The sequence below is a fragment of the Nicotiana tomentosiformis genome, chromosome 6 (genome assembly GCF_000390325.3).
Source record: "Nicotiana tomentosiformis chromosome 6, ASM39032v3, whole genome shotgun sequence".
NCBI classification, from domain to species: Eukaryota; Viridiplantae; Streptophyta; class Magnoliopsida; order Solanales; family Solanaceae; genus Nicotiana; species Nicotiana tomentosiformis.
The window spans coordinates 13906993-13925227 of NC_090817.1; positions in this window are offsets into that span (position 1 = coordinate 13906993).

The window sequence follows — 18235 nt, forward strand, 5'->3', positions numbered from 1 at the left end:
ATAACTGCACAACGTTCGCAATTCTGAAGCCCCCTTCTATATTGTCTCAGCTGTGTATTATATTTCAAACATCTTGAATTTTATTCAAACCTTTATTTGTATTATTCTAGAAGCTCGTGCACTTGTGACTCCAGTTCTAGGATGGTATTTAGACATTGCTATTAATATGGATTATTCACTATATTTCAGACCTTACTTTCGCATTTGTTTCCTTGGTATTAATTAATTTAAAATTTTGTTAAAATGACTAATTATATTCTAACGTTGGCTTGCCAAGCAAATGAAATGTTAGACGTCATCACGATTTCGAATGTGGGAATTTCTGGTCATGACAAATCTTCGGTAGTAGAAATATCCGTGTGAGTATCTAACTTAAAATCTTAACAAAATGAATAGAGTAGCAGATTTTTTAAATAAGCCTTTAGTAGAATATCCGTTTCAAATCATCAAAAGGACTCTACTAACCGTCGGTTTTCTTTTTTTCTTTTTCTTTATTTACACGATGGATATTTCAAAATCGATTGAATCGTACTGCACCGAATCGATTTTTAGGTTTTTTTAGGTTTTTATATAAATCTATAATTGTACCGATAATTAGGGTAGGTTTATTATTTTATAAAAATAAACCATAAAATACCGAACCGTACCGAATAAATTTTACATGTGGATAATATATTTATATAGTAAGTTTAAAAATAATAAAGTATTAAATTTTTCTTTGGACTTTGGAATTATGAAAGCGATTCCAAGTCAACAAGTAATTTAACTCAAAATATTAATTCCTAAAACCTATTATGCTACTTCTACTTAAAACTAAGTTATTTCCATCATCTTCATTAGCGAGACACATTATTTTTAGTGATTGTGAGTAGAAAATTATAATGTATTGAATATGTTTCCTTTCATATAATTTAGATTTATCTTTTTGAATATTTAATCTTCTATAGACTTTATTCTTGAGTCTCAGCTTGGTTAATATCTTTCCACTCGTGTGATTTATATTTTCTTTATCTTTGTTTGATTTCTTTTACGTTGCTGTAGAATAGTTGATGGATCTATACTCTCGCCATCTTTTATGTTTTTTTTAATTCATCACCCTTTAAATAGTAAAAATATCTAGAGAGTTATGCTAATTGCTAAGTCCTTTAAAAGAACATATGTTATTGCATTCTAGTTCTACTGATGACTTTTACGTGACATTTTAAAAAAATACCGAAAATTAACCGAACCGTACCGATACTGAAGAGAAACTGACATGATTGAGAAGATTTCAAAAGGTCTAATTTTGAATATATATAATAGAATATCTGAAAATTGGTATGATAAAAATTTTATAAAATAACCGACCATTAACACCGCTGGTTACATTAATTCTAGAAAAGCAAGAGACAATCTAGGAGGATCTCTAAAGCGAAAAAGAAAAGCTATTAAAAGTTGTCTCATATACAAACACCAAATTAAGCCGCATTAATCACATTTGCTCCTACCTAATTTATTTAAGTAATATACATGCAGGTATATAGCAATTTGCATGTGGAAACGGTGACCAATAGTGTCGAAGCTACAAGTACTAAGAATATTCAAAATTTAATGTATGTAAAAAAAGTATTAATATTCAATTTATGTATGTATATATTGTATTATTAACAGACAAAAGGTATTCAACTGACTAACCCTTCTATTATAATCGTAGAAAAGAAGAAAAACAAAGATAGAAGTTTTTGAGTTCTTTGGTTCATAAATTCTTATCTACTTCTTTGTGCAAGTGGTCTAATACACGTTTTCTTTCTTTTCCGGCCTAAGAGAAGAAGCTAATAAATGTTATTTTTCATGTTACAATGAAATGATTGGAGCTAGCTTTTTATAAGCCACCGAGGCATGTTAACATCTTAAATACGCAAAACCCATTTAAGTGCCATTGCGCCAAATGCTAACCATTTTTTATTATTAATCATGAAATAATCCGAAATATTTATACACTTCTTAGTTAGGAAATTGGAGAATTAATTTAATTTGTAGCTATCGGATTGAATATTAAGCAGGTGAAAGAGAATTGATTATAATAATATATAAAATAGTGTATTAAACAAGTGGCTAGATAAATTTTTAACTTTACTTATATAGTTGACTTTGATTAATTATTAAATAAGGAGTAGGCCAAGCCCATTGTTTTGTGGTTGCCATATTTTAGTGACCTAAGGATTTAAATTAAAAGGAAAGAAAAGAAAGAAACAATATAGCGTAAAGAAACAAAGCAAGGAGAAAAAAAATACTAGGATTCTTTGGCGTGGGCGATAAAGACTCACCGTGTGAGCTTTCAGATTGAGGCCATTGGAGACCGTTTGGTAGGTGTCCTAGAAGTTGTAAGGTTGGGGAATTTTTCGTTACCTAGGTAAGTGAGATTTAAGCTTTGATTCTTGCTTTACTAAAATAAGTTTGAAAATGTGTTTTATGTGCCTGGTCCATGTATTGGGACAGGCGTGCGCTTGGCAGAATCGGTGGTCTTAGACTAGCCGCAAATACATTATTATTTGAAAAATACAAAAATATTACTTTATAAGCTGTTTGATGGCGTGATACGACAGTGAGCCATGATTTTGAGTTTGATAGTTTTATACGGCAGTGAGCCATAGTGTTGAGTTTGATAGTTTGATATGGCTGTGAGCCATGATGTTGGGGCATTGTGTATGCCTTTATACATCACCCGAGCATTGTGTATGCTTCTCGATATATATATTTGAGGCATTATGTATGCTTAAGTGAGCATTGTGTATGCTCCACTACATATTTGAGGCATTGTGGTGCCGTTTTGGATTCGTAAAGGTGTTGGGTAATTTCTTTCGCCGCAGTCATGACAAGTCCTTATGTGTACTATGTTAAGATATGTGTACTCTTGTTGGCTAATTCTTATTAACTCTATTGATACATATATATTGAGTTATTGTATAATTACCGTATTTATTATATTGTTCTTGTTGTGGTGTGTTTGTATTTTCTAACACTTATTCCAGATGTATTTAAAGTGGCGGGTCGAGGATCTTATTGGGATATATTTATTTATAACTCACTCTTTACCTTCATCTCTATGCAGATACTATCGCGGACGATAGAGCTAGTGGATGAAGAGTTTGTTCGGGCCAATTTTGTTGCTGAGGTGAGCCACCGCATCATTCGTGGAGGCTGTCATTGCAGCTTTATCTAGTTTGTGTTAGTTATTTCCTTCTCTTTGGGGTTTGCATACCCGTCAGTTAAATCCATGCCACTCTGTTAAATACTCCATGGTCTTAGTATGATATTTGAGTTAGACTATTATTATTTGAGTGATTGTTGGTCTTTCTATCAATTGACTAAGGTCTTGGTTGGTAACCATTTCGTTATTAATTATTAATAATGCTCTTAGACCTGCACTTATTATTCTCTCGGTGTTTGTGTAAATGGTTAAATGTACGAGAAATGGGTTTGCCTAGCAGGTGGTGTTAAGTGGGTGCCAGTCACGTCTAGGGGTAGTTTGGGACGTGACAAAGTTGGTATCAGAGCTTAGGCTTTAATTCCCGGATCATGGAGCAGTGTTTATTAGAGTCTTGTTCATGGGTATGTAGGCGTCCATACTTATGATCTTGAGGCTACTAAGCTTTTAGGATGTTTTCCCTTCTTTCATTCCTTGATCGTGCGTTGAGATATCTTGAGTTTGACTTTGGTGTGTTTCTTTCGCAGATGGCTAGGACACGCACACCCTCATCTGCTGGACGTGGTGCTGGCGTGGTACTACCCGAGGTGGTGGTCAAATTGGGGCTCATCAGACTAGAGCTCAGACTAAAAGACAGGTCGCTCCTCAGTCTGAAGTTGTAAACATGGGTAAACCCCAAGCTACTATGCCAGAATAGGTGGTTCATGATGCTCCACCACCAGCGTCAGTTATTGTGCCTAATGTTACCCTACATGCAGACGTAGTGGTGAGGTTGTTGAATGTGTTAGAGGCGTTAGTGCAACCTCAGGGTGGACTTCCAGCTCTCCATGCTACTTCGCAGGCGCAAGCACAAGTTCAGCTGAATGTTGCAGCTCTTCAGATGGCCCCTCAGCAGGTCGTCCGGCCAGTTCCGAATATAGGGCAGTCTACGGATCTTAAGAATTTCATGGATCTTGAGCCACAAGAGTTCGATGCTACGCAGGCTTCTATTGAGCCCCAGAAGTTCATTCAGCGTTGTGAAAAGATACTAACTACATTGGGGCTTAAGGAGACTCGAGGGGGTGGAGTTTGCTACTTTTCAATTCAGGATCTGCAGAGTCATGGTAGAATTCAGTTCAGAGAGGTAGACGAGCAAGGTTGCCACCTATTACTTGGTCAGAATTTTCAGATATGTTTATGGATAGGTTTGTTCCACTGAGCAAGCGAGATGACATGAGACGTCAGTTCGAGCAATTGCGCCAGAGCAATATGACAGTTACGAAGTTTGAGGCTAAGTTCACTAACTTATCTAGTTATGCACATTTTCTAGTTGCAGATGAGCATAAGATGGTTCGTGGATGGGCTTGAGCATTGTTATCGGGGTCCTGTGGTTAGGGATATTTGAGGTGGTTCGTACAAAGAGGTATTTGATACTTCTCTCCGTTATGAGTCCTATCAAGAGAGGGAGAGGACCGAGCGAGAAAGTAAAAGGGCTCGTAGCACCAGCGGGTTTAGTGAAGCTCCATCTGTGGGCAATAGTAGTTTTAATCATGGGTAGTCCAGGCATACTCAGTCAGATCCAGTGGTGCAGTCTTCTAGGAGTACTTATCCATCTAGGCAGGGATAGCATCAGATACAGAGCAAGGGTAATAGCTCATATCAGTCAGGTCAACATCTGAGGTGTTCGAATTGTGGTAGAAATCACAATGATCGTTGTTTTCGAGCAGATGGGGCTTGTTTTACTTGTGGTCATAAAGGGAATATTGCTAAATATTGTCCTTAAGGAAATTCTGCTACTAGCCATGCTACTCCACAGCCGCAGAAAACGTTTGCAGGTACACAGACTCAGACTCGGCCAGCTAGAGTCGCTCCGCATGTTTCTCGTGGACAGGGCCGATAGGGTGCACAGACTTCTTAGGGAGAGGGTGGCCCGCCGAGATTCTTTGTTATGGCTAGACAGGATGCTTAGGCATCTAATGCAGTAGTTACAGGTATTATCACTATCGGTTCTTATGGGGCTTACGCTCTTATTAATCATGGTTCTACGTATTCATATGTATCTCCAGCTTTTGCCATACACTTAGAACGAGGAGTTGAGTCTCTTAATGTTCCATAAATCATGATGACCCCAATGGGGGATACTATATCTGTGGATAGAGTCTATAGAGACTGTGTTATATATTCAGGTCAGGGACACCGTAGTTGATCTACTAGTGTTGCCGATGTCCGACTTTGATGTGATTATGGGTATGGATTGGTTAATGTCATGTTATGCTTCAGTTGATTGCCATGCCAAGCTTATTTGTTTTGATTTTCCTAGAGAACCATGTTTAGTGTGGAAAGGCATAACTCTTATGGCTCAAGGGAAGATAATATCTTATGTAAAAGCATTTTAAATGATTAATAATGGGTGTTTGGGTTTTATTGCTACCGTTCATGATACACGTTTGGAGGATATTACTATTGATAGTGTTCCAGTGGTTCGAGAATTTGCTGATGTATTTCCAGAAGATTTACCTAGGCTACCTCCGACGAGAGAAATTGAGTTCAGTATTGATTTGGTGCTAGGAACTCAACTATCTCTATTCCTCCATATTGTATGGCTCCAGTTGAGTTGAGAAAATTAAAGGTTCAACTTCAAGAGCTATTTGAGAAGGGGTTCTGTCACGACCCAAAATCCATCTAGCCCTGATGGCACCTAACCCAATCCTCTAGGTAAGCCAGTTAACAACAAACCAGTTCAAATGATATTTATTAAAAGAAGAAATGATAATACAACTGAAATGTTATACAAGAATTCCCAAGGACTGGTAATACAAATCATGAGCTTCTAAGATTTAGAGTTTACAAAGCTAATATGAAATAAATACATCGTCTGTCTGGATGTACATAAACAGATTTTCATAAGTCTAGGGCTACCATGAACATGAGGTAGCTGTAACTGGAACGCATGTACGTCTTCAATGCTAGCATCCATCATACACAGCAACATCAACGTCCAAATTCTACATGTAAGGTACAAAAGTATAGTATGAGTAAAACCGACCCCATGTACTCAATAAGTAACAAACCTAACATTAGGTTGAAAGTAGTGACGAGTTAGGACAAAGGTCTGAGTCCAACTCCAATAACCAGCAACAGTTCATAACAATATAATGAAGATGGTACAAGAAATAACTCAATAAATAAATGTTCAGCTCATATACAATACCAGAAAATAAACATTTCCTTTCCAAGTATAACAGTAAAACTCAAATCTTTTGCCGAAATCACCAAAAATATGAGTAAGTTTGAAATCTGTGATTTTTCTCAAACACTTTAACGACAGATAAGAAATTCCATTATCAGATGGTATGAGGGAAAATACTTCCATATGCCTACATATCAAGTATGCATGTCTAATGCAATGCAACACAATGATGAACTCATGTACTCACACTCTCAGAGTACTCAATCTCACTGTCTCATATTTCCACTCATCACGCTCAATATTCAGCACACCCAGTCACTCGGCACTGTACATAGCAGATTCAGCCCAAACATAAATGACAACTCACGCACAGTCACTCAGTACTGTATATGGCCAATCCAACCCAGGGAAGATCCATCCCAAATATATATATATATGATAACTGGCATGCAGTCACCTAGTACTTTATAAGGCCAATCCAGCCCAGGGAGATCCATCCCTCAATATAAATAATTAGGCAAGATCCATGCTCAGGGAAGATCCATCCCTTAGTATAAATAATTAGGTAAGATCCATACCCACGGAAGATCCATCCCTCAATATAATATTAAATACGTTCATTGTGGGTGTGCAGACTCCGGAGGGGCTCCTTCAGCCCAAGAACTATAATAATAAAAATCCAGGCATAAATCAATAAAACATGTTGCGACGTGTAGCCTGATGCCATAAATATCACTCACAATCATGCTCTCGGCATCACTCAGTCATCAATCTCTCTAGTCTCTCGGGCACACAATGTCATGAAAATCAGCCCAAAATAATGATATGATGTATCAATAAATAACAATAGAGACTGAGATATGATATGCAATGAATGAATATGACTGAGTATGAAATTACAATTTAAACATATAATTTGACAGCAGAAATGACCTCAGTGGGTCCCAATAATACTAGCATTTGCATAAGCATAATTTCTAACATGAGTCACGGCTCAGTTTCTCCAACACATAGAAAATACAAGTTAATTGACTACACAACTCTACGAAATCGACTAAGTCTCAATTTCTACGGTGCACGCCCACGCGCCCGTCACCTAGCATGTGCGTAACCTTCAAACAAAATCACATAACACATATAATTATGGTTCATACTCTAAGCTCAAGTTTAGAAGTGTTACTTACCTTGAACTATCTAAGTGATGCTCCAAAAATGCCATCCCGCACGTACCGACATCCAAACGGCTCGAAACTAGCCAAAAGAAACTCAAATACATCAAATAAGGTCTAAGGAAACAATTCCAATTGATAGAGGTCGAATCTTTACTCAAAATCCCAAAATCAACCAAAAATCATACCCGGCCCGCACCTCGGAACTCGAAAAAACTCAAAAAACTCCAATGACCCATTCAATTACAAGTCCAACCATATTAGTTTCACCTAAATCTGACTCCGAATATGTTCAAAACTCAAAAACTCACTCTATAAAACTTTAGGCTAAACCCCCCAATTTCTCTTTAAAATTCATAACCCAATTACCAAAAACGAAGATAAGATTACGAAATATAATCACATGTGAGTCAAGAATGCTTACCCCAAGTCACATGATGAAAATTTCTTCAAGAATCGCCTCAATCCGAGGTATATAGCTCCAAAAATGAACAAAACGACCAAACACTCGATTTAAAAGCTTCTGCCCAGCCATTTCCGCTTTTGCGAACACATGAGCTGCTTCTGCGGCGTCGCTTCAGCGACACGAACTTCACTTTTGCGGACTCCACTTTCCAGGTGATCCCTCACACTCGCAGATCTCCATCCTCTTCTGCGCAACAGCAGGTACAAAGCCAAACAAGTTTTTGCGCTCAAACTCGCTTCTGCGCCCAAGACCATCATTTCTGTAGGGCCGTAGATGTGCCTCAATTTACGCACCCGCGAAGACTCCAAACTCCGCGGGTAGCACGCTGCAGTAAGATTTATTGATTCATGCCAGGATTTGGCTTATTATAGCGATTGGGCTGGATCGGCCCCTCCAAAGTCTGCACACAAACAGTGGGCGCAATTGCTAGCAATCATTTGCATTGGGCTGGATCTGCCCTGGTTCATTTGTATTGGGCTGGATCTGCCCTAGTTTATTTGCATCTTTGGGCTGGATCTGCTTTGGTTTATTTACATGTGGGCTGGATCTGCCATGTATAGTACTGAGTGACTAGTATGATGAGTATTGAGCGTGATGAGTGAGAATACGAGACATGCGATGGAGTACTATGAGAGGGTAAGTACATGAATTCATCATTAAGATGCACTGCATTTGACATGAGTGCTGGAGATACATGCATAGAGATGCATTTCCTTCTGCTACACGGCTTTGATGACATTCATGATTTCACCGGTATATTGACATATAGGCATGGAGATGTATTTTCTTCATGCTATCTGAAAATGAAACATCTTATTTATTGTTGAAAGGTTTTCGGGAAAAATCACAATTTTCTAACTTATTAATATGCTTTTGGTTCTTTCGGTGGAAGATTTGGAATTTACTGTTATACTTGAAAAGCATGCCTATATTTCCGTAACTGTGAATGAGTTGAGCATCTTACCCCTCAGTTATTTTCACGTACCATTTTATTATTATTGTTATGACTGTTGTTGGTTATTGGAGTAGGACTCTGACCCTTGTCCCATCTCGTCACTACTTTCAACCTAAGGTTAAGTTTGTTACTTATTGAGTACATGAGTTCGGTTGTACCCATACTACACTTCTGCACCTTGTGTGCAGATGTTGGATGTTGATGTTGATGTGCACCGCAGGAGCTGGATCTGAAGATGCACCTGCGTTCCGGTCATAGCTGCCTCTTGATCTTGGTAGCTTTAGAGTTTTAATTTGTTCATGTATAGTTCAACAGATGATGTATTTAAATTCATACCGTCTTTGTAAATTCTAAATCTTAGAAGCTCATGATTGGTACTATCAATCCTTGGGAAGTTGTATAAAGTTTAGTTATCTCATCTTTGATTCACATCCGCGTTATTATATTATGTTATTTTGTTAATTGTCTTACCTAGCGGATTGGGTAAGGTGCCATCACGATGGTTTGAATTTTGGGTCGTGACACCGGGTAGGTTACTTGCGGGCTTGGTAGCACAATCATCCTTGGTTAGAAAGGTCAAGGCTCGTCAATTTGAATATTCTCGTCTTGCTAGACTCCTAGATCGAGTGCAGAATGGTAGTGTTAAGTCATTTGCTATTGATAGTGAAGGTGTGTTACGTATACATGGTAGATTGTGTATCCCCATGGTGGGTGATGTAAAGAAGTTAATTCTTGAAAAGGCTCATAGCTCCTGATACTCTATCCATCCAGGTACTACGAAAAATATATCAAGACCAGCGTGGATTGTATTGGGGGAAAGGTATGAAGTATGATATTTTGAAACCTGTGACTAGTTGCTTAAATTATCAGCAAGTGAAATATTAGCACCAAAAACCAGGTGGTGTGATGCAGAATTTGATTATCCCTAAGTGGAAGTAGGAAAGGATTACTATGGACTTTAGAGTTGGGTTGCCACATACTTTAAAGAAACATGATTCAGTGTGGGTGATCGTGTACAGACTCACGAAGTCCACACATTTCATACCGATTCGAGTTATTCACACTGCAAAACAGTTAGCAGATATTTACCTTCGTGAGATAGTTTGGCTTCATAGTGTGCCTATCTCTATAATATCATATCTGAGTTCACAGTTTACTGATGAGTTTTGGAAGTCTTTTCAGAAGTCATTGGGCTCTCAGGTTGAGTTGAGCACAACTTTCCATCCACAGATGGACGGACAGTCCGAACGGATTATTCAGATCTTGGAGGACATGCTTAGAGCTTGTGCGATTGATTTTGATGGTCATTGGGACGATCAGTTACTGTTAGCACAGTTTTCTTATAATAACAGCTATCAGTCGAGTATACAGATGGCAGCGTTTGAAGTCCTATATGGTCGCAACTCGTAAGTGACGTTCAGTAGTTGGATGGTTTGAACTTGGTGAAGCACAACTATTGAGTCCGGATTTGGTTTAGCAAGCTTTGGAGAAAGTTTCATTAGTACGAGAACGACTTTGGACAACTCAAAGTAGACAAAAATCCTATGCAGATAAGAGAGTTCGTGATTTGGCATTCTTGAAAGGAGAAAAAGTCTTTTTCAAGGTTTCCCCAATGAAAGGAGTCATGAGATTCGGGCGCAGAGGCAAGCTAAGTCCTAGGTATATTGGTCTGTATGAGATTTTAGATCGAATCGGGTTGGTAGCATATAGACTTACTTTTCCTCCGTGGTTATCTGTGGTTCATCAGTGTTTCGTGTGTCTATGCTTAGACGATATATTTGTGATGATAGTTATAAGATTCAGCCCGAGAATGTGGAGCTTAATAAGAACTTAACTTATGAAGAAGGTCCAATAACTAATCTTGATAGGCAAGTGTGACAATTGAGGTCGAAAAAGGTTGCTTCGGTGAAAGTATTATGGCGCAACCATCCAACAGTGGAATCTACATGGGAGTCCGAAGAAGACATGCGGAGCAAGTACCCTCTGTTGTTTGAGATATGCGGTACACTTTCTAACTCGTTCGAGGACGAACGCTTGTTTAAGTGGGGAAGAATGTAATAATCCAAAATATTTATACACTTATTAATTAGGAGATTGGAGAATTAATTTAATTTTAGCTATTTTGTTGAATATTAAGCAGGTGAAAGGGAATTGGTTATAACAATATATATATATATATATATATATATATATATATATAATAGTGTATTAAATAAGTGACTAGTGATAAATTTTTAACTTTACTTATATAGTTGACTTTGGTTAATTATTAAATCAGGAGTAGGCCAAGCCCATTCTTTTGTGGTTGCCATATTTTAGTAACCTAAGGATTTAAAACAAAAAGGAAAGAAAAGAAAGAAACAATATAGCGTAAAGAAACAAAGCAAAAAGAAGCAAAATACTCGTAGAGGATTATTTGGCGGAGGCGATAAAGACTATCATCGCGTAAGCTTTCAGATTGAGGCCATTGGAGGTCGTTTGGTTGGTGTCCTAGACATTCGTTAGGTTGGTGTTCTAGACGTTGCAAGGTTGGGGAACTTTCTGTTAGCGAGGTAAGTGAGACTTTAAGCTTTGATACTTTCTTTTTTAAAACTCGTTTGAAAATATGTTTTCTCTGTCTGGTCCATGTGTTGGGACAAGTGTGTGCTTGATAAAATCGGTGGTCTTAGACTAGCCACAAATACATTATTTTTTTAAGAATACAAAAAAAATTACTTTATAAGTTGTTTGATGGCGTGTTACGGCTGTGAGCCATGATGTTGAGTTTGGTAGTTTTATACGGCTGTGAGTCATGGTGTTGAGTTTGATAGTTTGATACGGCTGTGAGCCATGATGTTGGGGAACTGTGTATGCCTTTGTACATCACCCGAGCATTGGGTATGCCTCAAATATGTAACGGAGCATGAAGCATACACAATGCCCCAATATATATATATATATATATATATTGGGACATTGTGTATGCTTCAGTGAGCATTGTGTATGCTCCGTTACATATTTGAGGCATTGCGGTGCCATTTTTGATTCGTAAAGGTGTTGGGTAATTTCTTTCACCGCAGTCATGACAAGTCCTTAGTGTGTACTGTGTTAAGATATGTGTACTCTTGTTGGTTAATTCTTATTAACTTTATTGATACATATATATTGAGTTATTGTATAATTATTGTATTAATTATTATATCGTTCTTGTTGAGATGTGTTTGTATTTTCTAACACTTGTTCCAGAGGTATTCAAAGTGGCGGGTGGAGGATCTTACTGGATTATATTTATTTATAACTCACTTCTTACGTGCATCTCTATGTAGATATTATCGCGGACGATAGAGCTAGTGGCTGAAGAGTTCGTTCGGACCGATTTTGTTGCTGATGTGAGCCACTGCATCATTCATGGAGGCTGTCGCTGCATCTTTATCTAGTTTGTATTAGTTATTTCCTTCTCATTGGGATTTGCATACACGTCAGTTAAATCCACGTCACTTTGTTAAATGCTCCACGGACTTAGTGTGATATTTGAGTTAGACTATTTTTATTTGAGTGACTATTGGTCTTTCTATCAATTGACTAAGGTACTAGTTGGTAACCATTTCGTGTTTAATAATTAAAAATGCTCTTAGACATGCACTTATTGTTCTCTCTGTGTTTGTGTAAATGGTTAAACGTACGAGAAATGAGTTCGCCTGGCATGTAGTGTTAGCTGGGGGCTAGTCACGTCTAGGAGGTAGTTTGGGACATGACAAATCATCCATATTTTAATACTCTAATAATGTTAATTTTAATCTTTGCTTTTGTACACTAAAATACAGGAATTAACGATAAGACACATTTTATAGTTAAACATCAAATTCATTGCTAATCCTACTCAGCGACGTATTAGCGATATATTATTAAACGATTTTGTTAGCTACAAGCGATTTACCGATAAATTAATTAGCGACGAAATTTATAACTAATTTCATTTTTTTTGGTAGCGTGTGTATATATATATGTGTGTGTGTGTAAAGAGAGGGGGAGTTGGGGGGGGGGGGGGGGGAATTGTCATGACCATTACCAAGTCATAAAAGTATCGTTCAAAGTTAGTTCGTTTGATCACGTTCGTATCTTGATCGTTGCATTAAAATTTAACATCTTGTTAGGGTTGACTTGAATAATAATTACATCATGTTAGAATGAGAGAAGGTTGACTATGACCTAGTTAATTATTAGTGCACATTAACTAATTTCATACTCATAATCAATTACTAATCAAATTTATGATATGATATTTTTGTTGGAAACAAAATGTAATTTATAAACATAAAAAGTACTAGTACCTTTTTCCCCTGCATTCAGTTGATATGTGATACATAAATCCTTAATCTTTATACTCCTTAATCAACATTATCACATATAAAACCATTATTTATATTAGAGATACATATCAAAATAAAGATAGGACTTTTAACTTCATTATTAGTTACCTAATTATTCCAACACCAATTCAATTCCAATTTTCGATCATATGCAAACTCCTTTGCTAATATTTCCTTTTTCTTCGGTATTTTCATCATAAAGTTTTTATTATATTTTTCGAACCTGCTTTGATAATGTTTTTTTTTAGCTAAAAGTTTATCGGAAATAATTTATCTACCTCACATAACATAGGGGTAAGGTCTACGTGTATTCTACCCTTTCCAAACCCTACTTGCGGAATTACTGAGTAAGTTGCTATTGTTGTAATTGTTATTATTGTTATAACCCAAAATCGAATTGTGACTTGTGTTCTTCCGAGTTCGGAACCAAAATGTGATCATTTTTTACTCAAACGATCAAAATGCATGGAAAAAAACTTAGTGACCAAAATACATATAGTGCCCCTTTAAAGGGCGCTATACCTTAACGATTCCCTTATTTAAAGGCATTAAGGATTTTGCAAGAATTCATTCAGAAATATTCTCAACTCCTGTTAAATTTTTCTTCTTGTTAAATTCTCAAGCATTTTGTCAAAATGTCTTAAGAGCGAAAAGTAAGAGTTTCAATATATTGGGGGTGAGGTTATGGTGGCGAATAACACAGTGAGCTATAGTTTATCTCCACAGTGTCAAGTTAAGTTGCCACTTACAATGGAGTACGATAGACTGGTATCGTTGTTGTGTAACAAAATGAGTGTGAGCAAACGTTCGGTGAACCTTAAAGTAATCGGAAGATATCCGTATTCTGTCACTCCGCAAAGGGTTGCTTGTTACGTTAAGTTTAACATCGAGGATGATGAAACTTTGAGTGATTTTTTGAGGACTCCGGATGAATACCGGAAATTTCTTTTGATAAAAATGTTGGAAATGTACGTGAAGGTTGAAGATGTTCGCAATAATAAGGTTTCGCAAAGCAGGGATAACCCTCAGTCATCGGGTGGTTATTCTGGAGCAATTTTTTCCGAACAGGTTTCGGCTGAAAGAGTTTGGCCTGATTTAAACTTATCTCCACGGGCGAATGAGGAACGAGGAAATAATTTCTCTCCTACTTTACATAATCTACAAGACGAGTGGTAAACTTCGATTTTCCTTTGTATTACGATGTTTATTTTTGTTGTATTGAATTTGTATTCACACTCATATATTCCACAGGGGGTACCGGCCAGATATGAATTTAACAAGTTATGAACCCATGCCCAGTTGGAATATGCGTAGTTCTAGTGTGTTAGATCACGGTGGTCCATACGGGAGTCATCACCAACAGGATAATGTCCATCATGCGATGTCAACACATTACGACATGTAAGTGAAGTGATATAGCTATATGTAAAATATTTATCAATTTGAGTAGCTCATTATTTTATTGTTTGTGCAATGAAAACGAGCAAGTTGAACCTCTTGTCCTGACTCAATTGCCCAAAGACGGCATATTTAATCGGGATCTGGCAGATGTATAGAGTCAGGAAGAGAAACGTGATTATGATAATAATGTCGATGAGTCCGGAGATGATACACCCTTCCCTGATGAGGGTGGTGATGAGGAGGAAGAGAATGTTGGACCTGATTTGACGAGGGAACATGCTCCACACCCGTTAGACCAAGAGTGTACAAGTCCCATGTGTCGTTTCATTCAAGGGAGATTCCCTACCTTGATCATTTTCCAAGTATGCCGTATGTGCCTCACAAGGGATACTAACGAAATTCGGATAGAAATGTGGGATGCGTCTAGACCAACGGTGCTGGAAAAGGGCATGCTTTTTCCTGATAAAATGCGCCTAAGCAGGGCAGCGAAAATGTACAGCGTAAAAGAGTGTCGTGAGATGACGGTATGGGAGTTAACACCGGATGTATACAAGGTTGTTTGCTGTAGATGGTTTATGGGTTGTCATTAGATGCTGCGTGCGAGCAAGAAGAAAACAGATATGTGGAAAGTGGGTAAATACATTGGCACCCACACTTGTGAAATGGACACATTCAGTGGGAATCATTTCAACTTGGATATTGACTTGATTTCTCTTGTCCTGATTCCACTCATTGAAGCATCCATAATGTACAAGATCAAAGAGTGCATTACATCCGTCCACCAGGAATATGGTTGTACCATTACCAAAAGAAAGGCATTTCTAGGGCGCAAACGTGCATTTGAAATTGTTTATGGTAACTGGGATAAGTCATTTGCAGCTCTACCCAAATACATGGCCGCATTGCAACACTATAAACCCGGGACCGTTGTTGTATGGAAAGTTGAGCGGAGTCCGGGAATACCAGAATATATATATTCAAATACGTGTTCTGGGTATTTAAACCAGCAATTGATGGTTTTCTGCATTGTCGGACGGTAATATCCATAGACGGCACTCATGTCTATGGAAAGTATGAGATTAAGTTGTTGATCGCCTCTGCAGTAGATGCTAAAGGAAGTATATTTCCTTTAGCTTTTTCTATTTGAGCCAATGAAAGCCAAGAGACGTGGACACTAATTTTGAACCACTTGAAAGAGCACGTTGTCAAACAACGTTCAGGTATTTGTCTAATATCTGATCGGCATGGTGGTATTATAAGTTCTGTACAGAATTTACCTGCATGGCAAGAACCGTATGCCTACCACCGTTACTGTGTGAGGCACCTAAAGGCCAATTTCCAGAAGGCACATCCCAATAAGGATTTTTATGATTTAATGTGGATGGCTACAATAGATCACTAAGAGCATAAATTTGGAGGCACATGGAATCTATCAAGTAGGAAGACGAGGCAACCTATCGTTGGTTTATGCGACATAAGCCTGAAAAGTGGACTTTGCATACGGATGGTGGCAGAAGATAGGGAGTTCTGATTACAAATGTGTCAGAGTCTTTCAACGGGTTATTAAAGTCTGCACGAGGATTGCCTGTCACTGCCATGGTGCGAATGTCATTCAAGCAGATAGCGGAGAGGTTTGTTGAAAGGGATGCAGCTGCAACGTCATTGATGGAAAGGGGTGTTGAATTTATGCCACAACCGATGAAAAACTTTGAGAAATACAATCGACGAGCACATTGGCATTCATATTTACAGTATGATCACGACCGAAATATTTTTGAAGTTCGCACCGCTAACCATCAAAATCGGGGGAATAGTGCACACACCATAAATAAATCTAGAAGGTTATGCTCTTGTGGGAAATGGTCCATCTACCACATGACGTGCTCACATGCCATCAAGTGCTTTCAATATACAGGTTTAGGGCCAACCAACTATGTTGATAAACAATATAGTGTTGCTGCATACTTAAACATCTATAGTGGGCAGTTGCAGCCAGTGGGTACTGAGCATTATTGACCGCCAGAACCATTTAAAATGGTGTGTAATAAGGACTTTTTGCGTCAGTGACAGGTGCAAAAAAGAACGCGTAAACGGAACCAAATGGATGTTGGTGATACCGTTTATGCGTGCAAATATGGTATATGCTCGCAAACAGGACATGACCATCGAAAATGTCCTTCAGCTGGTTTTGGTGGCGGTGGTAATCCATCTCCTGGTGGAAGTTCATCTAATGTGCCCAACTATCAAGGATACACATAGTGTTTTATTTCTGTAATATGGTTGTAATAAGTGTATGTACTTGTTTATGTTGCAAAATGTATCAAATAAAATTATGTTTCCATTGTTGTTAAATCTTATTGATATTTAACATTATCAGTGGAGTAAATTAATGAATTTCTCCCTCCCGTTCATGTTATCAAAAATAGCATTGGATTAAAAAAAACTAAACTTATTACGTTGAGTTTCGAATTTCAATCTAAAATTATTACAAAACTACATTGTCGGAGAAGGAAGATGTTTGATAATTATGTGAATATATATATAGTCCTAGTCTCGTATATAATAGGATAGCGCGGTTAAATACTATGTTATGTGTGTTGTCTTGTCGACCTGAAAAGTTGCCCTCCTGCAAAAGTTGTATTGTACCCGAAAGAACCTTTTAACACACGAAGCATAGCGCGGCTAAATACTATGTTATGTGTGTTGTCTTGTCAACCTGAAAAGCTGACCGCCTGTAAAAGTTATATTGTACCCAAAAGAATCTTTAACACGCGAAGCATAGCGCGGTTAAATACTACGTTATGTGTGCTGCCTTGCCTTTAAATAACTAGTGCATTTTAGTTATTATATGCGCTTAACCAAAACAAAAAGCAAAACTTTTCATAAAAGGAGGATTTTTTTTTTGCATTAACAAATGTCTGGACGCAATTATATATCAATGTGCTATTGTGGCAAACGATGTATGGTGAAGGATTGTTGGTCTGATGGTCATGTTGGGCGCAGATACTGGATGTGTGTAAACATTTTTGGAGGCAATCACGAAAATTATTGCAATTTTGAGGTGTGGCTTGATCAACCCATTAAGCAGGAATGCTACAAACGAACTTTGCAGTATATTTAGGATATGAACTGTGAATACCAACGTCGTGAGTCTGAAAGGAAACGAGAAATTGAGGCATTGCAGGAGAAACTAAAAGAGGCGGAAGAAGAAAAAAATAGGTTGGAAGAGAAATTAAAGTGGTTGGGGCAGAGAATACAAGGCGGTAGTGACTAAACAATGACATGTATGTGTTGAGTGTAGTATTTTATCTTTATGCTTTCCATGTCATGTATTTTTATTAGTTGTACTGAATTTAAATTATGTTAAGTTGATATGTTTGTGTTTGTATTGTAGTATTAAAATAACAAAGAATCGAGAAAATAAAAACATAATGCGCATATAATGTAAACAATAAAAATTGTTGATATTATTTACATAAATTAATATTTACATAAAATTCAAAAAAAAAATCAATGCATCCCACAGCCTGTGCTTTAAT